We start from the raw sequence: 18046 nt of genomic DNA on the forward strand, positions 1-18046 counted from the left end.
ATAAATGAATATTTGTAATTTTAGCTGCTATGATTTTGCGGGGTGTTTTATAACATTACTGCAATCCTGGTTGTGGTTGTGGGGCTAGCAGCACACCACACTCACTCAGGTGCTGCTTGGCCTGAGTGAGTCTGGTATGCTTCTCTTTGACAGCAAGAGAAGTTGTTGAACAAGAAGCTACTCCGCTCCCTGCTCATGGGTATGCATAGGAACCAAAGGTGGCTAGACCAGGGCCAACTGCCTTGGTGCTGGCCAGGGGAGGCCATGACTAGCAAGATCAAAAGACTGAACTTTCTGAGGCATAAATAAGAAGCACTATCTGGGCAGGAAGCTGTGGAGGACGTTGCAGGGTGGTATTACCAAAAACAAGTTGTAAAACAGTAGGGTGGAAATGTATAAACTGGAAACAATAATAAAAATATTTATCAACCACAATATAGGAAAAACAATTAATTTTTATATGCTCCATAGGAAATATTACAAAATCATAATATGAAGAAGTAGTCAAAGAGTATGTAGCCAAAAATGTAGAAAGAAGACATTCTTCTAGAGTCGTATCAGGAAGTTAACTAATAATTATACTAATTATGATAACATGTGATGCTAATTTTGTAATGTTCTGGTATGTGTCAACTTTTACCATTTGTAGTTTCTTGTGATTTCTTTTTCCATACTAAAAAATATTCTCTTTCAGTGTCCTCGTAAGTTCTGGAAAAGAAAATAAGAAAAAATATTCGCCTTTGCATCTAATTTTCTTTCTCTTAGTATTTTTCTCAAAGAGAGCCACAGAGTTATAAGAAAGATATGGACCCTGAACCTGAGGCAGTTACATCTAGTGATGAGGGAAGAGCCTAGAGCTGCCAGAGCCACCATGGGGTGACTATGGATGAGCTGACCCCACAGGTGACACAGCAGTGGGGTGGAGCACATTGGGGTCCTTGATGTCATAGCTTGAGTCGCTGAACAGGCCACACTCAAAGTTATTACTGGCACTGGAGTTTTCAGTTCTTGAGCCAGTAAGTTCCTTTTATTATTTAAGCAAATGTGAGCTTTTAAGATTATTGTTGTCACCTGTAATACAAAGTGTCCTAATGGAAATAATAGAGACAATGCATATAAAATGCAAGTCTCTGAAATACCATTCGTTCTTTTCATTTCTTTTGGGTCTCATTATGTCCTAGCTCAGACTCTCATCATTTCTTACCCAAATTATTAAAATACTATCCCTGCTTCCAAAACTCACTTTCTAAGCCTCAGTTTCTATACTATAAAATGGATAGTCGCTGTGCCTTGCTCAACGAGGGGGTTATTGTGATTATTGTAAATGATTAGGCATGTCAAGCTCCGAGCACGTTCTTTACCGCAGAGCAAGAGCTCAGTCACTTTTTCCCCGTCTCCAATTTCCCCCCTGTTTGCTACAACGCTCTGTTTGCTTCACATCTGATCATGCCATCCTCTTTCTCAAGGAATTCTCACTCTCTACTGAGAAACGTAGAATTTCTTTCAAGGTCCTACAGCCTCTAGGCCCAAGCCACTCTGTCCTGTGATGGTTAATCTTAGGTGTTGACCTGACTGGATTAAGGAACAGCTAAGGAACTGGGAAAGCAGCACTTCCCTGTGTGTGCGACTGTGAGGGCATTTCCAGAGAAGGCTGACGTGTGAGTCGGGGCTGAGTGAGGAAGGTCTCTCCTCAGCGTGGGCAGGCACCATCCCTTGAGTTGGAAGTCCTGGATAGAGCAAAAAAGGCGGAGGGAAGGCAAATCGCGCCCTCCCTCCTGGAGCTGGAAGGCTCTTCTCTTGCCCTTGGAAATCGGAACTCCAGTGTCTCCAGCCTTTGTGGCCCCCGGCTCTGAGACTGAGAATTACACCTTCGGCTTCCACAGTTGGACTGAGTCGTGCTACTAGCATCCCAGGGTCTGCAGCTTGCAGACGGCCTGTCATGGGACTTCTCAGCCTCCCTGATTACACGAGCCAATTCCCCTAATAAATCCTCTCTCATGTAACTATAGCTTTCTATCTTACTGGTTCTGTCTTTCTGGACAACTCTGACTAATGCAATACTTTTACGCATTCAGTGAAGTATTTGCTGTTTCTGGAACACAATGGGCGCTTTCATAATTTTAAGCATGGTGCCCTTCGAATTGGGTGCTTTCTTTTCCTTTCTCGGCTTTTCAGAAACCCTTCAGCATGGATGCTGTTTCCTTCGTGAAGTCCTCCGAAATCTCCACACTAACCTCTAGATCCCTGCAGTGGTGCCGCACTCTGCTGACACCTCTGTCCCAGCATTTATTCTACTCTGCCTCTTTTTATAGATGACAATTTACAGGAAGGCTCCCTACCACGCTGTAGGCTCCTTGAGGAGACAGCTGCTTCTGTTTGTACCTTGTTTTTCCCACAGGGCCTTGCATAGTGTAAGGGGCTCAGCTTGGGGTGACTGGTTTAAGATGTCACCCCTCCCAGGTCCCTCCTAAGGTGCGATGTCCTGGTTCCCTCTCATTTTAACAGTCTTGGGTTCTGAACCATTTCCCTCAACTTCCTCAGACCTGTTCCTGCTCTCAGCTTTCTCAGTGATCAGCTTCTCCTTCTCTTTGTTCCATCCTCATCTGCTCACTTGTTCATTTAATAAATAAATCTTCATTTACTGAGTGAGACCCAGGTGCAGGAAGTTTGGAGATGAACAGAAGACTCGTTCGTCTCTGCCTGCACAAAGTGCTTGTGCTGGTTGGGGGAAGGTGGTGGGAGTGGGAAACAAATGATAAACAAATAAATAAACAAGTAGATTTCAGAGTGTGGTGAGCTCTGAGGGACATAGAGCAGGTGGATGAGAGAGAGAACAATGTGGTCAGGAAGGCCAAGAGCTGAGCGATGACTGAGGCTCATGCTGTCCACGATGGTCCAGCTTGTCTGGTGAAGTGCGTTGCAGCTGTCATGGGTGATGCTCATTCTGGCTGCCCAGGTCTTGCGTCCCTCTCTTGGCACCACACCCAATGATGTGACCACCGTCCATGGGGCCACAGAAAGACTCGTACCCTCGGAGTAGAAGCATCCATTTGATGTTGTCAGCATACAGCTGGCATCTGTGTAAAGTTTCTAAGGCGACACAATGCTCAACAATCATGATGTGCTAGACTTTCTCTTTCCTTGTGGCTTTCCTAAAATGCAAAATAAAATAAAAGAAGGCATCAAACTTAAAATTATATCAATGAAAAGACAGGAGCTTTCATATCTTTTCTCCTGCTACATTTCCTGATTTGATGAGGATCTTGATAATTTGTAAATCGCTTTTCCAGCTTCTTTTTCTTGTGCCCTTTCCCCGCTCCATGGCAGCTGGCACGTGCTTTGTTCTTTCTCTAAGTTAGTCACTGGAAATTGGAATTCTAATTTGTTGGGAAGATCTCTATCAACCTTACTTTGGGTGATGGTGGGCTGGGGACCAAGAGCACAATAGGCTGTGCTTCACCCTGTTGGCAATGAGTTTAAGACTAGATAAAACCAGATGATCCTACGTAATGGAACACAGACTTTGGAATGCCATTATTTAAAGCTGAGAAATAGAATGGGATTTTCTTATTTAAAGCTCTAGCTTCTTTGGGAAACTATAGTAAGCATTTTAAGGCAATTTCTTGTTAAAATCAGATGCAACATAAATTATGTTTTTATGAATTCTGATTAGAAAAAAATTTGAATTCTTAAAATAGAAAACATCTACTGTTACTCATTGTTTTTATTTCTTCTTTAAATCATTGGGTTTTCAGAATCAGTTTGTATCTACAAGTAATAAATGTTCACATAAGACATTTTAGCACAAATCTATTCATACACATTACAGTGACTCGTTTGCTTGGGTTTCCAGGACTCAACCTTCACATCATGTCTAGCACTCGCTTTGAGATCCTTTCCAGAGTAATTCTCTAAATGAGATTTGTGCTTCAGCACAAAATGCAGATATGCAATTAATAGAAGTTTCAAAATATGTTTTTGCAAACTGCTTGCCTCCCCCTTCACTAATTTGTCATTTGTGCTAAGTGGATGTGAAGACAATCTAATGAATACAGTTTACCACAGACTTTAGCAAAAAATAAATTTGCTTCTGGAGCACCACAAATGATAGAATCTCAGAAATGAAAAGAACACAGAAAGGTCATCTGGTTCGTCCTTCTTCATTCAGACAGGTTTGCACTTCTCATTACAGCTGCGTGGGAATCTATCCTCATTCTGAAGACATCCCAGGAAGACGACATCACCAGCTCTCTCGTTACCGCTAATGTGAAACATCCATCATCTGCGGAAAATTTGTCTGAAGGACATCTAATTTCCTCATACTGGGGTTTATTCCCATTTCCTTTAAATGAAACTTCAGTGAGGACTACATGAGATTTCTGTTAACCAACCACTTTAGAGAAATGGGGTTGAAGGAGACGGCAGTGCTTATAAAGCTCTTAGAACAGCTTCTGGCATATAATGGGCTCTCAAAGTACATTAGCCACCATAATAATAATAATGATCACGATCGTTGTTATGGAGGGAGACATTAGGGGTTTTGTCTATTTGGTGATAAAGAAACATTGAGTAATTTGGGGATTAGCAGCTCCTACTGCCTGGTGGGGGCTGATATGGGTGTTGTAGCCTAAGGCTGCACGTTGGGTCAGTGGCAAAGAATACATGATTAATGGTCAACATGGGCGATGGCAGGGAGCATGGCAGGAATGGCCACATCTTGCCAACTGTTTGCCATCCTGGTAAGGCTGATTCTAAGCTTTTTGAGACCCCCATCTTATTATTCTTGGGTCCTAGCCCTTAGCACAGTGCCTAGTGCAGAAAGACACAATATGTGTTGAATCATTGAATGCTATTTCAAAAATCACTCAACAAAATATTTCTAAGTTATCATACGAGTGTTATTCCTGTCTTTCAGTGTGGGGGTATAATTTAAAAAAAATTTGTCCTTGAACATATGTCTGTCTTAAGTCGGCCTTCTTTTTTCACCTTTCCTGTTTTCTTTGATTTGGCCAGGGGGGTCGCTGTGACTCTCTTCTGAAGGTGTTTCAAGTTTATCCAGGCTATTTGTGAGTTACGGAGGCCAGAGGTAAAACCCATGTCTTGTGACAACCTTGAACACCGCGATGAGTCCGGATACTTCATGCTCTATCCTGATGCTTCCTGGCAGCACGTTCCATGGCGTGTGGAATGATCAAGTTGAAAGTCATGTGAGCTGTCACGACGTGTCAGCCAATCAGAGGCGCCCATGCAACATTTAGCCCGGATCGGGGTCGCTGACCATGTTGCCAGTCGTGCTCTAAAGTGCTTGCTAGGGGACTCTATAAACTACAGTTCTTAGAAGACTTGCCAGGGGAGGTCTGAGGGTTGAGAAATGAAAGCCCTGGGGCTGAGTATGCTCAGTTTTGGCTCCAGCACTCTCTCTGCTGTTGTGCCGCCGTCTGAGTCACGCTGTTCAACCCATCTGTTTACATGAGGTAGAATATGGAAGAAGGTGGAAAAGGGAGGAAAAAAAAATCTTTTTTTAGTTTTCTTAGGGTAGATGCCATGCTCCTGTTCCCCCTCTTGCCTCCATTTTTTTTGGTGGCCCAAATTGTACACTGTAGCGTTTGTTTGTCTAGGGCTGAAGGAGGAAGGTGAGGAGGGTAGACTGGAGCAGAGAGAGGAAGGGACCATAACTTGGGGTGGGAATTTTGCAACCAGGTCAACGGGAGAGAGATCCGTTTTTATTACATTTCTCTTAATTTAGATGGAATCTAGGAGTGGAAGACTCCTCCCCCGACATCTCTCAATTATTTTTCTCTCTTAGTCTGTTTCTCTTGAATTTTCAGAAAAGGAGGATTCAGGAGGTGAGTGTGGTGGATAGAATGGAGAAGCTTATGAAGGAGAGGATTTATATTACCTTCTGTGGACAGATCGCCCTTCCCCTGGCGGCTGCCAGCCCTCTGGGACGACTGGAGACTCCTGTCAAGTTTTCACTGGAACAGTTGCTCCTGGGTGGTGCAATCAAGCCTGAAAGCCTGAGGGGTGGGGTAAAGCAGGCTTTTTGGGGATCCCTCTTTCCTCCTCTATAGCTTTGGACCTTGAGCACTGGCCCAGAGCAGAAGGGCTCCTGCACACTGAATGAGCAGCGAGCACACTGCTTCTTGTCTAATTCTCAGAATCCAGGACCAAATCACTCTACATCAACAGCCCCAACCTCTTCTGCCCACCAAAGTGCATCCTCCACGTGCTTCTTCCTCTTTTCAATGAAATGACACCCATGGTAGCAGTTGTTCCTGCATCCTGGCCCCTCTAGTTTTGGGAAGCTGCATGGTGGTATTTGAACTAGGAAGGCAGAGGGAGTGAATGGAAGAAGGTGTTATCAAGCCCTTGGCCAGCCCTTCTTCCTCGTGACTTCTTCCCTCTCCGTCGTCAGTGTGGGAGTTGGCTTGGAGAGACCAGGCACTTTGTGCTCACACCTGTGTTGGGGCACAAACACACTGGGAATGTTCTGCTTAATATTATACACATCCTCCCTTCATTAATTTAACTCAGGCAAGTGTCTTTGACAATAAGAGTGAGGAAATGTTGCTGTGGAGAGCTGCAATTTCTTAGAAGGTGTCATCCTTGAAACTTTTATACTATTAAGCAAAGGTCTTTAAGGTAAAGACTGCAATGCATAGCTCCAGCACTCTATTAACAAACAAAATGAGGAAGTTCTCTTTGATGGAAAGGCAGCATAGCAGAGCAGGTGCCGGCATGGCCTCAGCGGTCAGGTGCCCACATTCTGCAGTGAGGATGGGTTCAGATCCTAGTTTTATTAGCTATGCAACCTTGGCCAAGCTACTTAACTTCTCTGTGCCTTGACTTCCTCATCTGTAAAATGGGGATGATAGTACTACTAGCATTAAGAGGATTAAATGACCAAATGTATGTACAGGACTTGGCACATGGTAAGTACTATATAAGCTTTTATTAAATAAATAAACCTCTTTCCTCACTGTCTGTCAACCTCTTGCCTTGGAGAGTCTGAATTAATGGGTGGTCTTACCATTTACCCCACCAGTCAGGAAGGACTGGCTATATAATTTGCGGGGCCTAATGCAAAGTGAAAATACAGTGCCCCTCCTTCAAAAACTATACAGAATTTCAAGATGGTGACAGCAGGGCATTAAATCAAGTGTTAACCCTTCTGAGTGTCGTCTGCACAAGTCACACACCCAAGAAGCTGGCCCTGAGGTCAGGAGTTAAGACTTGATTTACCCAACAAAGATTATCAGGAATTGGCAGAGACAGACTATCTCAAAACTATCTCAAAGCTGTTTGATTATTTTATCCCAGGATCTTGGCAAGGTGGTTTGAGTTGAATTTTTAAAAAACATAAACCAAATGACACACATCTGTCTGCTGTGTAAAAGGATTCATTTGAAAAGGAGAGTGCAGTCCTTCTTTTCTTTGGATGGTAATGGATTCAACTTTTATCCCCCTCCTCCCACCCCGGATTTGGCAGTTTTATTCTACACTTCCTCCAAAAGCTACCTGCCTAAAGAGTCAGTAATGAGGTGTCCAGAAACCATGGGTTGTTGGGTGGCAGGCATGTGTCCCATGCTTAATGTGAAAGTGGCTTCATGCAGAGAACTGAAATGACACAGATGATTCATTTACACATTTATTTTCTATCTCGCTTATTCTACCAGACTGAAATGGAGAACAATGCCGGCAATTTTATAGACATTTTGACATAAAGTAAACAAGTAATTTGATGTTGAACAATTGTACAGACTACTACATGCATATAAGTATGCTGATTGGTGCAGAAATATTGAGTTGATCAGCAAAACTATTCATACGAAATCACATTTTCTTTTTATGGAGTTAAAATGCAGCAGATATGGGGACACTGATACAAACACCATTAAATGGGAGAGAAAGGCATTGTATTAATGGTGCAAGATGGACAGCTGAACAAACACGAGTATGCTAAATCGTATCCTCTTTACAAAACTGAAATCAAAACATTTTGTATGCAAATATAATGAAATAAAGCATGTTGAGGCAGATGAATGAGACTAGACAAGACTTAACCACTTATGCATATGCTTTAACTTCTACTGAGAGTTTGGATTAAAAGTATTTCAACAAAGCATAAGATGAAATGCTAATGCTATTATGTGTGTGGACAGGACAGGCTAACTCAATTGAGAAATCTGAAAAAAATAAAATACTGATTGTGCTTCTTTTTCCCTGCAGCATTCAGAGCATTCATAGACTGGTATGAAAACCCTCTAAAACACTGAAGTTAATAAAAGTGAATGATGCTTCATGCAACTGTACCTATAAATTTAATACCATGTATAACTTAGAAATATGAAATTGTTTTCCTTAATACATATATATAGCAATTTTAAGAGCTATTAATTTAATGCTTAATTTCTTATACTCTATTCTTTAGGTTTTAAAAATAGTTTTGGGTGTTTTCAATCTGGGAGGTGTTAGGGACTTAATACAAAAAATTAAAATCTCTACAACTTGTGAAAAAAGAATAGCTTATATATTAACCTGTTTTATAGGGAATCACCTATGATTATTCCCAACAAGGTTTTTTGTGTATATTAGTTAGTGATAGTACTGAACAATTTCACATACATTTTCACAAAATTATTATGTGAGTCTTCATAGAGTTGTCCTGAGTTTAACAATAAGCTAATAATTTTAGCATTAAATATTGAATTAATAAGTTTGGGGAATTAGACAAATTTTTAAAAATATGACTCTAGTTAACCAAAAAAGCAGTAGATAATTCAGGCTCTCCTTCCTGACTCCAAACACATGCATGCCTACGTGCACACACACACACACACACACACACACACACACACACAAACACACACACGAACACATTCAGCCTTCTCAAAGCCAATCAACTTTCAAAAAATATACACTATAAACTTTAGCTTCCCTCATTTAGAGATTTACCTTTATTAGCTTTTTTCCCTCCCTTTCCTTTCGTCTCATCATCTTCCTTCCTTCCTTCCTTCCTTCCTTCCTTCCTTCCTTCCTTCCTTCCTTCCTTCCTTCCTTCCTTCCCCTTCTCTCCCTCTCCACCTCCCTCCCTTCCTTCCTCTTCCCTCCCCCTCCCCCCAAATGCTGTCCTTTGAAAGTCTATACATTAATTTTGTAGATACCCAACTTTAATTTTTAGAGACTAAAATTAAAAAATATGTACTTTTGAACCTCCATAGATGGGTTACTTCTGAGGGATGTACATCCTTTGAGTAGCAAAAAGAGCTAATATCAGCCAGGTAAAAATGGCACCACAATGTCCTCCCTTTATTTTACACATAATAGTCATGAAAGAAACCATTTGAGGCAGGTCTACATTGGCTATGGAAAATAATTTAAGCCATTATATGGGAAAATTAGTAGATATTTCTCTTTAGTTTGTTAGTAGGCAACACTTTTAAACTGAGTTACTTCATGTCATTTGACTATGTAGCTGTGACGCAGAGATTTTTATTACAAGCTTGAAAAAACAGTTAAAAAACACTACTACTTCAAATGCCATTTTAACTAAAAGCGTTATTACACTGTCTCAAACGTTTAAGGACTAGATGTTGAGTAAGCAGTTGACAGTCGGTTTCGTACCGTGGCCTATGTACATGACACCATAACATAAGGTGTTGGCATAGAGAGATGAGACAATCACAGTAGCAGCTTTTAAATGCCGCAGACACGGGACAGTCAGCGTTGAGGTTTTACATAAGCTACACAGAGACAGGTAATAAATACATTTAGTGAGCTGGTTGGGTAGCATAATGCTTTATCTGAATACTATTTAATGAACTAGGAACTTTATTTTTTTTGAGAAAACAGAGGAATACAGTATTTGTTAGACTATAACTAAATAGTAATAAGATCTAAATTGTCATGCAGTTATGATTTAGAACATGGATTATTTTTTAAGCATCATAATAAGTTGATTTCAAGTCCAAGCTAAGTCATGTGTTATACTAAAGTTTTCATGAAATTGTTAAGCAAAAAACCCAACCAACCAACTAACCAAACAAAAAACCTAATTAAAATTGAAGTATTATTTTCCATTTACTGATGATGGCCACCAGATACTCTGACGGTGAAATTTTAGTATATCTTGGAAATTCCTTTGCAGGTTCAACGGAGGAATTTCCAAGTCAGCCTGTCTTTAATATTAGAGTTAGCGGCACCCCCTGGTTCCACGGTGCCCACACTGCTCTGGTTGAAGTAGTTGCATTTAGGCAATGTAAGAACCGTACAATGTGCTGCATCATATGTAGTCCTTGGTGATCACCCAGCTCCACTGCTCTTATAGGAAATCAGGGCTCCATCTACATTTTTATGACCTAGCATTTTAAATAAATTGAAACAGGAAATAAGCCTCCCTCTCTGTTACGGTTCTTGATCAATAAGATTAACATTTAAAAAAGCAAAAAAAAAAATCCCTTATGAAATCTATCTTGATGACAATCTAGACTTTAGATTTTCAAAACAAAATTTAATGAAGATAAAATTTTAACACCCAAAGCTTTTATTCTCATTTTGTGGTTTATTCTGGCAAATAGCCAATTATGGTAAAACTAGAACCAAATTGGATATGAATATTACTTTATAGAACATATCCTTGGGCTTACAAATATTTAAAGCAAAAATATGGCCCAGCATGTTGAATATTCATGTAATGACTAAATGTGTTTAAATTTGTAGTAATAAAGAGGCTGTAAAAGGCTCTTCAAATGGGTAGTGTAGCTGAAGTCTTAGCAACTGTAGGACGCTGATTTCCTCCAGAAGAAATTGGCATTTGTCTATTAAACATTAAAAAGTTAAGGCAATTAGATAAAAAATGCACTATCTAGTTTTTATAGCATGTTATTTGTCCAAATAATGTCACTCTCTTTTTAAAGTCACATCAGCTGTGTGTGTATATATATATAAATATATATATACACACACACACGTATATATGTAATTTAGCAAATAAAATGTCCTATATTTTACATAACAGTGAGTTATAATCACACACACATTTAAACTTTGTTCAAGAAGCTACAGAAGAATTTTAGAAGACTAAATAATTAGCACACAAATGTGAATGGAATGATTTCTTTTGGAATACTTTTAAAAAAGAAAATACTTCCTATTTGTCAGGCATTGTGCTAGGTGCTTTACTGCATACCATCTCATTTAAGTTATGTCTTTTTTTTTAAAAAAAGTCTCACATTTATAATAAGATGAAAACTATTAATTTCAAATGATCACCTAAAGATATTTTTATATGAAGGAATTTTTAAAATCCTAATCTAAATAGAAATTATTTATAATTGGATGTATGCCAAAGTACAATTTTTCAGTATGGCTTTCACTCTACCCCTAATATCTTTTGTATCCTTTGCTAAAGTTTTGTTTCAATTGCTATTACAGTTTTGGCCCAGAACCATATAAAAACTACTGGAGTAATATCAGGATTCCCTGATTGGAATGTTTGCTACCATTGAAAATGATAAAAAGGGTAATATTGGTATTTTCCTTTTTGTTTACTGCCCTGGAAACAGACAGATGAACCTGTTACACAGGCAAATCTAATGGAAAATTTTATTTAGGATGATGCCTTGTGATAAGTTAGCGAATTAGTCACCACCTTTCTCATCAACCCAGCTATTTACCTTTGAAGTTCAAAAACTTAATAGAGGCTTAAAAAATACTGTATTTTTTTTTTGTTAATAATGGGGGAAAATATTGTGTCATTGTTTTTTGATTATATCGTATTATTATATTGTATGCAGACAGTGCCTTTGTCCTTAAGCCTAAGTTTTCTGAGTGCTTGGACATCCTCCTGTTACTCGTGGCTTTGGACTTCAAGCTGCTGTTGCTAATGGCCCATTTGGTCCTGCCTTTGACTTGGTACCTGAGGTACTCTGATCAGGCTGACCCTAGAGAAGGATTGCTAGGGACTACTGCAGGCAGGAGAGGAGTGAAAAATCTCAGTGGGCAGGATCTCAGATTTGACCACAAGAACCTGTTTCCAAACGAGGATGGAGAAACTTGACAGAGAGGTGGAAAGGAGTGAGAAGGCTGCGGCATTTCCACAGATGGTTTCCATTGCACTCTGGGATATACTGAGTAATGTTAATAAGCTGCCCAATAATTTTCCCATTTAGACATGTTCTCCCACTTACCCTCACTTCTTCAAACAAAACAAAGCAAGCAAGCGAAAACACAGCAACAATATAAAACGGAAGAGACTTCAGATTGAAAGCAAGGTGCTAAGAGCAGACATCACCATTACGTTGTTAAATTAAAGGTTATTAAAAATGCTTCAATGTACTAATGGTACCTTATATTTGCCTAATAAAACTTTTTTATATATTCACTTTTGAATTTTTTATGGTTTAATATCATACCTCTTTAAAATTGCATAAGTTTGAAACCTGGCTATTGTGTGAAGAACCTAGTGTTTTTTAAGTTGTGCTTTTTTTTTCTTTCTTTGGTTTTGAACTAAATAGGAAGATTTTTGCCAATTCCTTAGTGAGATTTTCATAGCATATTCATCTTTGTTAATTAATTCTGGTGATAGCATTTTGTTGGGTAATTTGGGTAATTAATATTAGTACATATTTCTTTCTGTGTATATGTTTTCCTTACAAAAATCCTCCTAATTTCAATTAACCATTAAGATGTGACTATAATTTGCAGGTTAAAAAAATAGCCTAACCCATACACTACAAATAAGAACGTTAGAAGCATCTTGCTTTAAAGATGGGCCAGAAATCTGGCTGCAACAGAATTTCTAGCCAGCACCCACAGATGTCTGTGGGGAGTTTAGAAACCACCTGTCACTTTTTCCCAAAGTCAATTTAGGCATATTTTAGGCTCTCCTTATAATCTTCAAGTAGAATGGAAACTGGGTTTTGGAGTGAGTCAACCCAACAGCTTTGTCTCCAACAGGGCCAGGAGTGATTCTTAACAAAAACACCATTTTGAGCCCTTGTCTTGCTTCTGACTGAGGGTAGAAAGAACACGGTAGCATTTCCTGTGTATCCGGAGTGTAGACTAGGGCACTGCTCAATATTTAGCTACATTTGTGATTTTGTTTTGCTTGAGAGGCAGCAGGTGGGAATACCGTGCAGAGGGTAGCGACAGTTTTGTGAAATATTTTGGAAGAAGAAAAAAACAACCTGAGAAGTGATCACTTAAAAAAATGCCTGGGATATAGTTGTGGCTTTGGCAATATGCAGGGGTCGCTGAAGGCTGAAAATGGTGGAGAACTTTCAAGTCCCGGTTATCGCCCCCTTTCTCGGCAAACCCAATTCCCCTGTCCCTCAGACTGCCCACTAGAGGGCGCGTGACACAGATTAACTAACAGGACCGCGGGGCGGGCCGCGTCCTTCCTCAGCCTGTGCCTTTGCTGCCGCTCTTTTGTCACTGTTCTGTGTCTGTTTTCCTGAGTCTTGATTTTGAAAGTCTATTTTTATTGTTTAGTTTACCATTCTAAATCTATCTTAGGTTAAAATGGGCAAAAATAACGAAAAGAAAAGCCTTTATTCAGCCATCTCATTGACCAGCGTTGCCCCAGTGGAAGGAGGATAACCACGTTGCTCAGATGGGCGTTGAGCGTTCATCAGGGATCAGCAGGGGGTGACGGCGCCTATCTCAGCACAGGCTGGGATTTTAAACCATCAAACAAAAGAGTGATGGGAGTAGAAAACTGATGATTTTCACCATCATTTTTGCCTAGAATCCTATTTTCTTTTGCTGAAATGGGAACTGTCTTCATTCAAATACATTGTCACTAGATTTCAGACAGCACCTGTAATTTATTTATTTATTTATTTATTTATTTATTTATTTATTTATTTATTTATTTATTCATTCATTCATTCATTCATTCATTCATTTGAGACAGAGTCCCACTCTGTTGCCGGGGCTAGAGTGTCGTGGCATCAGCCTAGCTCACAGCAACCTCAAACTCCTGGGCTCAAGTGATCCTACTGCCTCAGCCTCCGGGGTAGCTGGGACTATAGGCATGCGCCACCATGCGCGGCTATTTTTTTTCTCTGTATATTTTTAGCTGTCCAGATCATTTCTTTCTAAGTTTAGTAGAGACGGGGTCTCGCTCTTGCTCAGGCTGGTCTTGAACTCCTGAACTCGAGCCATCCTCCCTCCTTTGCCTCCCAGAGTACTAGGATTACAGGTGTGAGCCACCACGCCCGGCCAGCAACTGTAATTTAAACATGAATATTTAGAAACTCTATGTGGTGGAAATTCTTATTCTACATTAAAGAATGAAAATAAATAACTTGAGGCTGAAGGAAAATAAAAGGGGATGATAGAAGTTTTCAGCCAACAAACTCAAACATACTGTCATACTAGTTCTAGCTCACCCTGTGGAAGTGGATTTCACTTGGGAATATAATCTCTTAAATATGAAACCTCTGCTAGATTGTGAACTTGAGGGAATGAACGGTATATAAGTTAGTTTCTGGCAAGCAGTAGACGCTCAATAGGTGTCTGTGGAATGAAACATTTTATCAACAGCAATCTGGAAATATCTGTTACATGATAAAAATAATTTCATCAGGAGAGAAATTAAAGTTGGAATTATGGCGTCAGTCTTAAATTTCACGCAAATAATAAGTATTTAGTCTACATTTTATACAAATAAACACATATACATAATATAAATTTCTCTGCTTAAAAACACAATTTACTTACATTTTTCTTAGTCTTTCTTCTTCTTTTTGGTACATATACCTTTTGCTGGTCTGGGTTGCCTTATTATTAAAGAGAATCCCCCATCTCCCTTTATTTATATGTACATTTATAGGTTAAAATGTTTTTAGACTTAATGAGGAAGAGATTATGATAAATAAGGATTTATGGAATTAAGTCAGGCAGTTTTAAAAAGGCAAGTAGAAGAAATGGTTATTGAAATCACTAAAGGACAACATTATCACAGTAAGTACTAAATTGAATAATATAGGATGTTTGCCAAAATTTTGGAATTAGGACTTTTCCTCTTTGTTAGTAGGGATGAGCCATTCCTTTCCATTTTTATTTAGATTTTGTAGTTTTCTTTTGCTTTCTTTTTCTTTTTTTCCTCTATTTTTTTTTTTTTTTAGTTTTGTTTGGGGGAGGACAGTACAGTGGCAAAATGCACATGGACCTAGTAAATAAAACCCTTGAGTCAAGCCAAATAATTTTTGAATATTAAATTTTAAATATCTTCCATTTCAAAATTCATAGGATTAGGCAGAGAATAGTGATACCTCCCTAAAATATTGCCTATAGTCAGTGAGAAGTAAGACAAAGTAATACAATGGTTTGCTTTTAGGCACAAAACCTTCAAACACACAATTAAAATATAAAATTTTTTATAGACTTTTTCACTGCATTAAATTTTGCTCTAGTTATTTGTTGTAGACTATTATTGGCTATTTTGACAAGCAATATATCTAATTAAAAATTATTTTTCACCTTATCAGATAATAAGGAAAGATAACCCATAACCTCACTCAATCAGATTAACAATTTGTTATTTCAAGCGTGAAATCTAAACTGTGACTCAAACATAATTATACATCAGACTTTATACCATCCTTTTTTTTAATAGGAAAACAGTTCTTTGGAAAATAATTTCATTTGTTCTTGTTAAATGCCTCCCTGGTTTGATAATTAATAGTGATTTTTCCACCCTCAGAAGAGATGTTTTTTAGTAGCCCAAATCATCCTTAGTCTGGTTTTCAGTGGCCCAGGCAGGAGGCTCCATGTGGCCAAGTGCTGTACTCCAACACCAAGTTACAGTGCCTGATGTAAAATACAGGGATGCTCAACTGGTATTTGCAAATGAATGAGAAGTGAAATGGTGATCAAATTCAGTTACACAATATTTTTGAACATAGGTTAGAAGTATTTCTAAAGTTCTATTTGCTTTTGTTTCAGAAGATCAAGTGGCTTCCTACTGCCCTCTGGCTAATGTGTATGTCATGTTAAATCACGAACAATGAATTCTCTTTTTTAACCAAGGGATGTGTATCTTATGGTCAGAATTCCAAATTGGCAAACATGTATGCTAAGGACGATCAATGCCAATTATCTCAAGCCATTGCAACTGGGCATGATCTATGCTGTTTTAAAGAAACTGCATGACTATAGAAGCACCTCCAGTTTTATTTACTGGAGGTAAATAAAATATTTATTTTGGATATTAAAAAAAAAACCGAAACGCTAACTACACATTCTCTGTGGTGTATTGGAAGGCCAGACTTGAAGCCAGGTGATGTGGATGAGGCCAGGTTCTACTATTCACCAGTAACCTGTGTGAACCCGAGCAAAATACATAACCTCTCTGGTTCTTTATTGATCATTCAAAAGGCTGTTGTGAGATAAGAAACTATAAAGTACTCTATGTATATATGGCTTTACCTCAGTATTGAAATTTCAAGAGAAAATAGTTGAATTCTTGACTTTCCTCAGCCAGTGTCTACATGAAAGTGAGACTGTTTTGACAAGAAATGAATGGAAACAGACACATGGCACATATTCTCCTTGTCACCAGATCTAGTCACATCACGATAATGCTTGATCAAATGCTTGCTTCAAAGCAGCTGGTTGTGCCAGAGTGCAGAAATTTCTAGTAAAAATGTTTAGAGACTAATTAAGTCAACTTCAGGGAACCACTTGGTATATCACCCTGCTGTGTGTGGTCCAACTGAAGACATGCACTGATGCTCCCATTTCTATCCTATTATGATTGGTCTCAACCTTTGAGCTCAAACAATACTGTGCCAATTTGCACTGGTTGGTAAGAGATTCAGAAGAATTAAATTAGCCATACCTGGAGCTGCGTTATTTTGTAGCCATTCAAATAGCCTATACTTACTGACATTTGTCCCTGGCAACTGAGCTAAGTAACACTGAGGGCCCGAGTAGCTGAAACCTCCAGTGGCCCTCAGGGAACCTCATCTATGTTCCTGTCATTCATGCAGTGCACCTCATACTGGGCATTATTTTCCAGGAGGTACAGAAGATGTATTTAAAGGCATAAAAGTATCAATTTTACTAGTTGGTAAGTAATATAAAACATTCTTTAAAAAATATTTAAACATGTTATGGAGGAAAATGCAGCATTTGCATGACTGTTTAATGTAAAATGTTAAGACTTCAAAAGAACTCCGAGCTTGGTATATTCCCAGACAATTGTAGGTTCACACATTTATTCTCTGCATTAAGTGCAGTTCATTGAAAAGGCTTAGGAAGTGCTACATAAGTGTATTCTGAGAGCCCCCAGTCCCCAGACTGCCTCCCTGTACAACACCAATGTCAAAGATTTATTAGAGGAGCATTTTCTTTTTTTCTTAGCTGAAGACTTTTGGCTCAGAAGAACTAAGAAGAATTAAAGGATAAGTTTTCTCAGGGATGTTCTAGAAAATTCTTTAAAACTTAAAAATAATACCTTAGGATCAAAGGAAAAAAAGATTTTTAGGGAGGATGCTGCCAGGGGGAATGTCTAGGATTCTGATATCAAGCGTTCGGGAGCAGTGATCTCAGTAGAAAGCCTAATAGACGTATGAAAGGTGGGCATTAGTCAACTCTCAGGGCAATAAGACCAGTCCACTTACGCAGACAGACGGATAAAAAAAGTTGAGATTCATCAATAAGAGACATTAGAAAATAATGTCTTCGTGAGACTATATAAAGAAAATTATTTTCATAACTTATTTGCTATTCATCTAACAGCAGTTATACCTGTTTGACTTTGAAAAACTATATATAGAAAATCCAAACACTCTAAATTTACAAAAACTGATCAACATTTCGTTTTAGACACTGAAATAAGTATGAGTAATGTAAGTATCAATGATTAACGACCATAAACTCTTAAAGGTTATGTTTTGAAACAAACGTGAAAACCATTAAGAAATTCTAAGCACAGTGAAAAAAGAAACATTTAAAATTATTTTTAGCAGTAGGGCTGCTTGGACTTCAACTAAGACCAAAAATTGTTTTTTTATCTGAGATATAATGACCAGATTCT

The sequence above is a fragment of the Lemur catta genome, chromosome 9 (genome assembly GCF_020740605.2).
Source record: "Lemur catta isolate mLemCat1 chromosome 9, mLemCat1.pri, whole genome shotgun sequence".
NCBI classification, from domain to species: Eukaryota; Metazoa; Chordata; class Mammalia; order Primates; family Lemuridae; genus Lemur; species Lemur catta.